Source organism: Mytilus californianus, unplaced genomic scaffold (genome assembly GCF_021869535.1).
Source record: "Mytilus californianus isolate M0D057914Y unplaced genomic scaffold, xbMytCali1.0.p SCAF_3, whole genome shotgun sequence".
NCBI lineage: Eukaryota > Metazoa > Mollusca > Bivalvia > Mytilida > Mytilidae > Mytilus > Mytilus californianus.
In genome coordinates this window covers 45668180-45680449 of record NW_026262679.1, presented here as the reverse complement: position 1 = coordinate 45680449, position 12270 = coordinate 45668180, and the positions used below count along the sequence as shown (strand labels likewise).

Below are 12270 nucleotides of genomic sequence, written 5' to 3'. Positions count from 1 at the left end.
GTACATTTATAAAAGATGATAAATCTTATAGAAGCATTTTGTTTTACAAAAACGCAAGTTGTTCTCTGTCATTAACAACCTTGTACAAATGTTTATGTCTTTGACCTTCAAAACTTAATTAAGAAACACGTGTCGTGCGCATCAAATATATTATAAAGGTTATAATTTGGTACGCCAGACACGCGTCTACGCAAGATTCGTCAGTGACGATCGAAGAAAAATTAAATACGGAATTGAGGAGCATTGAAAACCAAAAATTTCCTAAAAGTATTGCAAAATACAGCTAAGGACAACCTTGCCTGGGGAAGAAAATCTTAGTTTGTCGAACAAAATAAAAAACATTTTATAAACAGTAAATTTACAGAAAATTACCCATGTTAGCCCAAGAGTTATAACTACTGAGCTGGGGATACCCTCTAGACGAAACGTCCTCCAGCAGCGGCATCGCTATCATACAAATTTATATATTTAAATAGTCTTTTTTTATATCTTATATGATCGAACTGATATCCACATTTTGGCCACTGCAGGTATACAGATTTGAGCATCAACTGCTGAAAATTAAGTTAACCGCCTTTGATTTGATATGCAGTAATTTTTCGTATAGGTAAATCGAGGTAGATATGTACAATTGTCGTTTTGATTTAATGGCCACATTAGAAGGCAAAATAAAGAAAAAAATATATGTTATTAGATATATTCTGAAGATGAACGAAGTTACATATAAAGAACGTTTCAAATATCGAAAATCTATTGAGACCTACTAGTATATAGAATATAAAAACAAACACAAGGACAGACACATAAGCAATATGGAAGGTTCAGAATATGTTGACTTTTATATTACGCCCTTTTGGGGGTTTTTAAGCTCTCTCCAACGTTTTGTTGGTCTCGAGAGTTACCTGAGGTTATTCCACAAACACAGATTATTCGATCTTAAAAGTACCTTGTGAAGGTTATTCCACAAAAACATGTTGTATACGCTCCCTATTTTCATTGCAAATGAACTAAAACAATGAAAAATAATTACAAGCAATTTGAACTCCAATATAAAATCTGGTATGATTTAAGGTGCTCAGGAAGGGTCAACATATCCTGTATTGAAGGAAAAGAAAGGATATGCTGTATCAATTCATCTCACAGAATTACTACGTGTACATGAGAAAACAATGCACGATCAAAGGAACAGTGATTTTATGAAATACCTACAATTTTATGTTGTGTAATGTTTATAATGGAAAATTTGAATGGATTTGACCTTTGCAAGGATAAATATAAATCAACTAACACCCATTTCATGCTAATATCATCATAACAAGATAAAATATCTATTTATCTATAAAAATGTTATGTGTACGTTTTGTGACAATGATATATGTAGAAAAATAATTTTATATGTAAACATTTTATGAGGGATAACTTCACTATCTGCAGATACTAATCCTCCCCCGAGCAGACACCACGAGGAATTGTAAATCAATTTCAATTTAATGGAAAACCTTATCGTACTATTCTTTCATCTTAATACCACATTATTATAAACATAATATTCAAAATAATAATAATAATTAGTAGAATTTTTTTTCGGAATATAAAGACATATTTTTCGATAGATAAGCAATCAGACTTATTTTATAGCTATTATTTTGAAATTGTAAAATCATTTCAAAGGAGTATTATCAGTTAACAGATAAGTCGTGGTTCCTAATTTTTATATTTGAATTAAATATACTTAGTTGTACTTTTCCGCTTAATCATCAAAGATGCCTATCGAATTAGTTTATGTTTATTGAGAAAATTATAAAATTATCCGCTAATTATGTATTTATCATTTGTTTCGGCATTGCTAAATTTATTTCGGAGGTAGCCCACTGTTAGAGAAATTGTAAGATAAGAAAGCGCATTCAAAAGAAAAAGTAATAGAAAAGAGACAATCAACAAAAGAAAAAGAGAAGAAGAGAACTTATAACTATACAAAGATAAGAAAATATGGTATGATTGCCAATGATACAACTTTACACCAGAGACCAAATAACGTAGATGTAAGCAACTGTAGGTCACCATGCGGCCTTTCACAATGAGCAAAACCCATACCGTATAATAAGACCCCGACATGACTAAATATAAAACAATTCAAACGAGAAAACCAACGACCTGATTATATATAAAACAATGAACGACCAACCACAACCCTTGACTTGGGACTAGCACATACATAATGTGGCGGCGTTAAACGTGTTAGCAAGCGCCCAACCCCTCCCTCTTACACGGGGACAGGGACAGGGACAGGGACAGGGACAGGGACAGGGACAGGGACAGTATAAGAGCACACTGTTAACAGGAGTTTAAGTGAACCCCACGTACAAATATATAACAAGTGACGAAGTAAGTTGTAACGCACCACTTTCGTGTAGGATCCTTGATCTAGGTATATACCCTTGTGAAAAAAAATCACATCATAGGTTATAATCTAGAAAAGATAATATTATATAAATAACACATAGCTGAGAGGGTGATAGAGCAGATTGTTACCCCGAGAAAACATTGTCAACTGAGGGGTAACAATCTGCTCTATCACACTCTCAGATATGTGTTATTTAATTTATTATACTGAATGTTCTGTTATTACTGTCTATTATATTTTCAAATTCAAAGTAATAAACTATGACGTCTTGTACATAACAATCATCCGTATTTACAAAAACGCACACTTGATTAAGCGTCTCTATGAAGGGTAATAGAGTATTTGCCATAGGATAGAGTAAATTGTCTCCCTCGTATTAACCAATCAAAATCTGCCATTTTGACATGAAGTATAACAAAAGGTACTACTACGGAACAGATCCGTAGTGTTTCCCGTAAAATGCTGATATGATTTTGTTGTTAAGACACGGATACTACAGTAGTCTTTCCGCCCCTTTCTAACCTATGCTGTAACAGTAATAGATCTAGAAGATAACTGGAATTATGTTTAAAATTACACAAACAAACGGAACAGCTTGAGAAGACTGGATTAACCCTGGTTGAAAATGAGATAAGGGAAAGGAAGAGTTAAGAATCGACAAATCGACATCTCAAATGACAAACCTGGTACACAGACTGTTTTTTACTAAATAATAATGGAACAAGTTCACTTTTCATATCTCTTCTGAAATTTTTTTTTTTTAATTTTAAGAATTTAAGAATATATTTTATACATATTTTTAAAATAACCATGTCCTCTGAAAATAATACTGACAGATATCTTCATGTACCCGTGGTTGTCTAAATGTTTGCATTGTATCTTTATTTTAATAGGAGAATGTCAGGAATATCATGGCTGTATTTGTTAGATTTCATTGCATTTTATCGTCTGTTACTGTTTATATTACTCCGCATTTGTGTTATTTAAAAAATATCTAGATGTGACGTAAGAGCATCTTAAGCAAGGAATTCCGCCCAAATCAGTGCCAGGCCGACTTGAATGTGCAACATGAGCTTAGAACTATCCCGTGTTGAAGGCCTCATTGTAACTTTTAAATACACCAAATCTCTTTTTTTCATTCTAAAGGAGTAAAAGTATTATAATTGGTATAAAATAAAGAAATATGTTACAATTGCCAATTGGCCAGTCAACCAACAAAGGTCAACGAAAACAAAGATATGTATATTTAAGGTCATCGCACGGCAAAGCCTATTACAATGAGCAACTTTATACTGACTATAGTCACGTGCATGAAATTGCATCATTTCTTTGTATGAAATTCAGACTTATCATCATACGGTATATGTTTTGCATTGTGTGTTTACACGTGAGATAACATTCAGTCAGAAAGAAGGAATTAGAGGGAAGTCCCACTAATATATATTAATAAATATAAGTTTTTTTCATGCTCGGAATAATTACGCTAAATGATTGCAATAAAGGTCGGTAAATTAATTGCGGCATTAGAGGTAAATATCTTAATTCCGCAATACACCCCTATCCCTCCCTCCTGGTATCAATCATAAGTCTTATTAAGACGAAATTAATTGAAACAAGATCTTTGGTTCATTTCAAGTAGAAAGCGGAAATGATTTTTGTTTGACGGTTTGTTTTAATAAGTGAGGCGACCTCAAATCGTCTATGCTATCAAAAAGATTATGTATAATAAATGTCAACAGTTGTTCGTTTAGTCATATTTAAATCGTTATATTAAATTCTTATTTAACCAACCCAGTTCAAAACCCTGTAGTGAGTGAATAAAAATCAGAATTGTACACAAAATAATACTGAACGAAACTTTTGCAGATGATGCTTATATCAGCTATACATTTATTATATACAAAAAGCATGCAGCAATGTGGCCTAACAAAAAATGCTGATAAATGCATCCAGCAATGTGGCCAGCCTTACAAAAATGCTGATAAAAGTACCAGCAATGTGGCCTTACAAAATACGCTGATAAAAGAATCAAGCAATGTCGCCTTACATAAAAAACTGATTGGTTGGGTTCTATCAAAATGTATTGAAAGACTAATTGAGTACTGAATTAACTATTTCTCAAAGAAAAATCAAACTGTTAGAACTACAATATAAAACTACACCCCCTTTCCACCTAAAAAAACCCAGTAATCCATAAACCGTCACTGAAATTATTTTCCAAAAAAAACAAACCAACTGAAAACCATAGCTTCCCATATTACCGATATTGATATCAGGTGCTCAAGAATATCCTGTTTCGATAGAAGCACCTATCGTGTTACAACTCGGAAAGCAAAGTTTTTACACGACTGTTAAGTTAGGACTTTTTATTCCCATTTTTATTTTGATGCTTACAATCGTGTTTGGCTATTTCCAAGCTTTTGTTCTGAATTGTACTTTGATGCAGAATTTACATAAAATGTGCCAATCTTATGTTCGTCATCATAAAAAAATGTCCGCTGTGATACCAGATCATCATTACTGTGAAAGTTCTAGGACAGTTAGTTCACTCTGTTAAGGAAGACACTATATTGATACCGCCTCTTGAATAGTGAATGAACAGAGATACTTAATCACCATACATAAAATGTAGGTATATTAAACGTACAGTTCAGAAAAGGGAAACTTCTTAAATGGCTATTTAACATTGTATCGAGAACAGCTCTGAAATTTAAACACCTTGCACATCACATGTATATAATATGTTTAATTAACTTCTCAGAAAAGAGAAACTCACGTGTTGAAAATTTAAATCATAACATATGTCGTAAAACTTCTAAATGGATTCTGGTGTATGTCTTGGAATGATGAAGATGATCCTTCCTAACATATTGATTTTATTATGAAAGGAAGTTTTCAAAACGGACTAACAGTGAGTCCCACATACAGGTAGTACATTATTGAATTATCCAATGGTAAGGAAAATATTACTCGGTCGAGACCAAAGGACCAAAAAGAAAAAAAAATGTCATGGGGAATATTAACTCATATCAAAATAGACAGGATTCAAATGTCATGTTTTGTCTAAGAGAGATAAGTCTTAATTTTTTGTAAATTCATGTGGCTGTCCAGATGCAAGCTTGGTGGGATTAAGAGCTTGGCGTTAGACACCTTCTATTTATTGTTAACGACCGTATATGGAACTTTAGATGTATAATGTTTTGTACATTTTTGCTGTCGTTGGGTTTCTGTTTCATTGTCATATACCACACATCTCATTTTATTCTTTCTATATTTCAGAACCAATGAAGTAAAATGGGTATTAGCGGCAACGCCAAGATTGATAACTCGGTGGTTAGAAATTCATTCCTGGAATAGTTACAGTCACAAAGCAGTGGCATTGTCGAAGCAGTTCGCTTAAACCCCCTTGTACATTGAAAACAGCAAATTGCATGAATTTTAAGTTCATAAAAAAATGCTTGTTCATATTTCCCCCCTTCTCTCTGTTTTATATTTCAAAATGATGGAAAGGATACACTTATCCTTTGTCTGATTTACCCTCATCTTAATAAATTTGTTTTTAGTTTTAGCAGTTTTATTTCTTTCCAATATTATCTTGTTTTCTGTTTCAAAGTATTTATTTGCTTCCCTCTCTGTGGTTTTCAAGTTAAATGTCGTCTTTAATGATTGAACTGCTACTCTTTTAAAGCGATTTTTTAATAAAAAAAACATGTACATTATTGGGATTAGAAAAAAAAATGTATTACAAAAGACGTAACATTTAAAATTTTAAACAATGGATAAAATGTAGGGTAAAAATTTGAATCGACATATTTTGACAATTAGTGAGACTAATGCGTCATTTCTTGTGGATAAACGCTATGATTCTCTGGTACGGAAACTAACAAGTATAAGTTTCCGGATTTTATTTTCCAAATTAGAGAAAGGGATGTATGATAACCTTACGCCCGTGTCCGGTTTTACACACGGTTTGGCTGGATCAATCTGATTATAGAGGAAGTCTTCCCCTTTCCACGAAATAAACATATAATTTGTAATAATCTTTAAATAATTATTTCCGAAAAAGTCACGCTTTCTCAGTAGGTCAAAACTAAGCTGAAACAACCGTCTTAATAAAATATTTTCCTTAATTTAGTGTGTATATATATATATTCAGAGAGAGAGATAGAGTCTTAAAGAATTTATATTATTGTAGAGTATAAATAAACATAAATGTTAAGAGGGTAATAGAAGTATTTACTTACTATGAGAAATCTTAAATTATTTAGTTTATCTCCGTATGTACGAGGGTTTTTCACACCATATAGCCAGTAGGAGGGTCTTTAAAGTAATGTAAATTAAGTGCTGATAAGTTAAGTATCATAAGAAGCTAATTGCCCACGTATAATAATAGAACGAAATTGACATTCTTTTATCATAAAATCAGATATTTCAAATTATCTTGTTTTTCTTCATCTAAGATGCTTTTCATTAGAAGGAATAGTTGTACTTGAATTAATATATATTCATACATAATAATTTCGGCACTTTTTAATTAAATATCACTACTCGTAAGTTATAAGCTGAAAACTGATACCAAACAATGACAATATTATAAAATTAATTTATAGTAATGCTCGAATTAATAAGTTTAAACTACTAGAATGAACATATTTATTTTAGAATAGTTGCAGCATTTTTTGTGTTCATAAGAAAAATGTCCGAATACGGATAAAAAACATATCATATATAATTGTAAGTCACTAACACTAAAACAATATAAAATTCTGTTATAGGGATTTTTTTTTCGCTTTATGGTCTTAAGTATAATGCTGACTTGCCAATAATTCATTCATTGTGGTAGTAAGTTATTATTAGTTATATTTAATTTATATATTTCCGATTGAGAATATTTCGATTCATTGATATATGTATGGGCGTGTTTTAACAAGTATTTACTAATCAATAATGATCAAATATCAATGATTCAAAATATTAGATGTAAGTATCTAAAGTTCTATTCCAGGAAAACCTTGGGAAATAATAATAATAATATAGGACATTTTTTAAGTGGACACTGATTTGAAAATTCCTGTGAAAATAGCACAATTGTTTAAAAATAACGCAGGATAAATTTTATTTTTGAGAAATTTTGCTTGAAGTATATAATTCTACAAAAGTTTTTGGCAAATCAAAAATATGTATGCATTAATTTTAATTCTTTTTTAGAAAACTTATTTACAATTAAAACAAAATTCAACTTAAAGATTGCAAATATTTTTGGCGATAACCTTTTCCGTGGGAACGTAATAAAAGCTTTAAGAGCTAACTTTGATTTTTTTAACATAAAAATAGTATATGGCCTGATTTTGGTTTATCAATGATTAACCTGTTTTTCGGTGTTAATTTAGAGATATTTTCTGGAATATATTTTCCTGTTTTTCTAAATAAGAATGAACTGACGCCATCAAATTATATACAAATTTCGAAATTATATTAAAGCATCATTAAATGTTTTATCACTTCAAAAAATCCAAACTATGGTAAATTTTAATTGCTTACATATATTTTGTTAACTGTGATATTTTATAATTTTCGTCTTCCCTCCCCTTTTATTCATATTTCACATGTGATATTTTGAATATGATTAGAATGCATTCGTGATGTGTGACCAAATCAGTAAAATATCACGATTTGACAATAAAAAAATAGCTTCGACCTGTGTTTATTTGAAGTATAATATTAATAATTTCATTTAATTTTGAATTCTACTGAAGTGTTGACAACCAGATGGTTATCTATTTTCAACATAAAAAAATGAAGCCTAGAGACCCCATTCCAGCTAGTGTTTAAATACATAAATCGGTTATATATGAAGTAAAAATATAATATATTATATAAGATATATAAATATTACACTTTTTCTTTTACACTAACATGTTGTATATGTATATATAGAATTGAGAATGGAAATGGGGAATGTGTCAAAGAGACAACAAACCGAGCATAGAACAGACAACAGTAGAAGGTCACCAACAGGTCTTCAATGCAGCGAGAAATTCCCGCACCCGGAGGCGTCCTTCAGCTGGCCCCTAAACAAATATATATACTAGTTCAGTGATAATGAACGCCATACTAAACTCCAAATTGTACACAAGAAACTAAAATTAAAAATAATACAAGACTAACAAAGGCTAGAGGCTCCTGACTTGGGACAGGCGCAAAAATGCCGAAATAAACTAGCATCTTATTGCGACACCGCTTTTAAATATTGTATAAACATATAATTTGTAATTTTTTCAATACAGATTTTACGCGTCCAAAACTTGAATGGAATAAGTAATGTGGTAAACACAAGTATACACACTTAATATACACTACTTAAACACATCTACAAAATCTTTTCGTAACAAAAGGGAAAATGTCACATCTTTCTACAGTTTATAATGGATAGATAACAAGTAACATTTATTTCAACAAAACATATACTATATACAACGGACCCGCAATGTTAATATCAGCACTGTTATAGATGATAGCTATTCCTCTATGAAAAGTATATTAATATGTTTTCATTATATTACTATTATATGAAAAGTATATATTAATATATATTTATTATCTTACTATGCCCGTTTGCATATAAAATGGTAGGTACCATCCGAATTACTTGACATAATTTTGACATTTTTTTAGTTACGGTCGGTATTAATAAATTTACATTTTAGTCATATCAATTCTATAGATATGTTCTGGGACTAATTTATATGTTGGTAAAGATGTTTTCTATTGTAACAGTTTTACTCTCGTCTTCTGTGTTCTTTTTTGTGAGTCCAAATGACCTGCCCTCAAAACCAACTATATGTGCCTGTCCCAAATCAGGGGCCTATAATTCAGTGGTTGCTGTCTGTCATATTTGTTTTTCTTTTATAGTTTTTTTCCTAAAAAATCAGGACGTTGGTTTTTCGTTTGAATTTTTTCACATTTTTTTATGTAGGGAATCTTTATAGTATGGGTTTTTCTCATCTTTGAAGGCCATTCTGTGACATATAGTTACTTAAATGCGCTTCATTTGCACTCTGTTGGATAGTTGTCTTATTGGCAAACATATTCTATATTAAGAATACCTATTTATTTGTCTAATTTGATGTTTTGTTTAGTTTGATTTCGTCCTGATTTGATCTGAAATACTTGTCACTGGAAGTTAAAGAAAAGCTATTCAATCAACCGATCTCTCGTCCTTCAATGTACATTTTTGTGTCACCATTGCATCTTTATTATAGCTTCCTCCATTGCAGAGTAATATAATGTCAGATTCAGTATTTACGACATAGACTTATTTGAAATTTTGCTTTTGTAAAGAACATGCACACGGTTATTAGTTTTATGTGTAACAAATGTAGTTTAGTCTCTTTTGTTTAAGTGTCAAGTATATATGGATGGAAATTTATGTTGAATAGCGTGGTTTTAAAGCATTTGTTATTCCTAGAACTGAAATAGTACACACTGAACAAACTATATGCTGGTACTGTTCTTGTGATATCCACTGTTGATGGTATCATTATATAGCGGGCATTGATTTCTGTATATTTAACATAAATGCTGTTTTTTCTAAAATCAGGCTTATTTACTCAAACCAATGCAAAGCAAAGATTACCTCAGAGGACCTTGGATATATAAAAAGATGTGGTATTGTTGCCAATGGGACAACTATCCACTAGAGACCAAGTGAAGGAGATATAAGCAACTAATACTCATTATATACTTGTGAAATAAATAAAACCCAAACTGCCTTTATTCAAAACTAATCTTTAAAAAAAGTAGATTGTTTCTTTAAAAGGGATAAGATAGACAAGTTTCTTTCCATCGTAAATTAATGTGTAATTTGAACAAAAAAAGTTTAAGATAAAGGTCAACGAGACAGCATACGAACCAAAACTTGTACAAATTGAATTTGAATTTAATAAATATGATATATATAAGGGTAAATTATTATAGAATAAAGCATGTATATATTGGAAGGTATACTTATATCCCAATTAAAGGATATGTGCAATAAACGTTAATGAAACAGCAACCAAATGAGACACTTAAAACTAAGACTTCTGTATGCATGTATATCTATCTATATATATATATATGATTTTCAAAGAAATACATTTTTGTTTCTTTTCTTATGAAAACATTATGATTCATATCGGACGTCCTTCTTATGAAAATCTGGATTTTTCAACGTACTAAATATATACGTACTTAGAAATTATGTACAAATTTTATTCTCCTTATTAACAACTTGAGCAAATAATTGTCTTAAGAGGGCACTGTCCATTAAGTGGAGTTAAAACCGCATGGAATTATAAATGATAAATACAACATGCATGACTGTAACAATTTCTATATATGCCTTTTCCTTGTTCTAAATCTCATCCCACATTTGTTTTCGAGAGATTGAAAAGTAGACAATATTACAGACGGCAAAACAATCTCCAACTTATATCTATCAAGCAGCTAGCTCATTAGTAGGCGTTTACATACAGTCAACTTCGGCAGGTTAGGTTTAAATAATACACCTTTCTTTTGTGTTTCAATTTGACAAGGTGCAATACCCAATATTGTTGTCCCATAAATGACTTTAAGAAAGAGAATATAAATATATAAGTTCTATCTTTTAAATAAATGTATGAACATAATAAAACAAATAGTTTCAATTTATTTTTACCGACTGACATTACATTTATAATGAAATCTGATTAAGATAAAAAAAAAAGGAAGATAAATTTCTAAAAAAATATATATGTATTTCTTTTTTCAGATACTAGAAATAACTAGCAGAGGTAAGTTTCAACTAAATATTTTCATTGAAAATTGATGGTTGTGTAAAATCTTTTACATGTAAAACAGGATTCGTTTGCATTTCCGAAGCACCTGCATTACCGTATTTGCAATGAGGTTTCTAGATATTCAGTCCAGAGATTTCAGTGTAATGTTTGTTTTTATTCGACTGAGCGTTGCAAAACTGGGTACTAGTATTTTCAAATGTCTGTTTTTAGAAGTATATTCAACAGAAATAATGTTGAAAATTAATAATAAAATTGCCGTCTATGTAGCCGACTCTTCCAGAGCACATGACATCACCCCGGTTTTTGGTGTGTGTGTGTTGCTCAGGTTTACTGTGTAGCGTAATATGGACTGTTCTGTGGTAACTTCTTATTACATATCAGTTTGAATGAAGATTATATGTTTTTCATAATTGTCCACTTAAACATTCCTTTGAAGTATCTTAGGATGAAGTGTCATCGTATCATGTGAAGATGTCTATATTTGTCTATATTACTGCATCGGATATATCTTCTCATAAGAAAGCAATTACAAGTCATTAAATATTAATAACAAATTGTCACAAGGGCCGAGAGGTTAAAGTCCACTAAAACTAGGTCTGTCTTAAGGCCATAAGCCTAGTCATCTGAATGCTTGAGAAAACAATTGAAATTATTTATTTTAGGAAAAAACAAACAAAGTGGATTTAGTTATGATGAAACTGATAAATATAACAAGGTTTGAAAAAAGCACCTAAATAAAATTTGACATGTAATGACTTGTTTGTTAGATATAAGACTTAGACTTGCGTTTCAAAATTTTCTTTATTTTAAAAATTTTAATTTTTATTATTACTGTAAAATAGATTATATTTCGACAAACTTTCTTTCATTTGCATGGGATTAAATATTTTAAACAGGTAACTTGTGACATTGTCATGGCGGATGATCCATCTTCTTACTTCTCTTAGGCCAATTTGGATATGAATATAAAAATAAGAAGATGTGGTATGATTTCCAATGAGACAACTCTCCACCAGAGACTAAATGACGTAGAAGTTAGTACCTATA

General features: G+C 30.8%; 2 long non-coding RNA genes across 2 annotated transcripts in view; one reads left to right on the top strand and one right to left on the bottom strand.

The window, feature by feature from the left end:
- Nucleotides 1-12270, top strand: part of LOC127734681 (uncharacterized) — a 62056-nt gene that overhangs the window by 7735 nt on the left and 42051 nt on the right. The window contains exon 2 of the long non-coding RNA XR_007997696.1: nucleotides 11196-11217. This is a non-coding gene — a long non-coding RNA (uncharacterized LOC127734681). The remainder of the gene's footprint in view (nucleotides 1-11195; nucleotides 11218-12270) is intronic.
- The window catches only part of LOC127734680 (uncharacterized), a 29666-nt gene that overhangs the window by 11713 nt on the left and 5683 nt on the right, over nucleotides 1-12270 (bottom strand). The gene's annotated exons all lie outside the window — the stretch shown is intronic.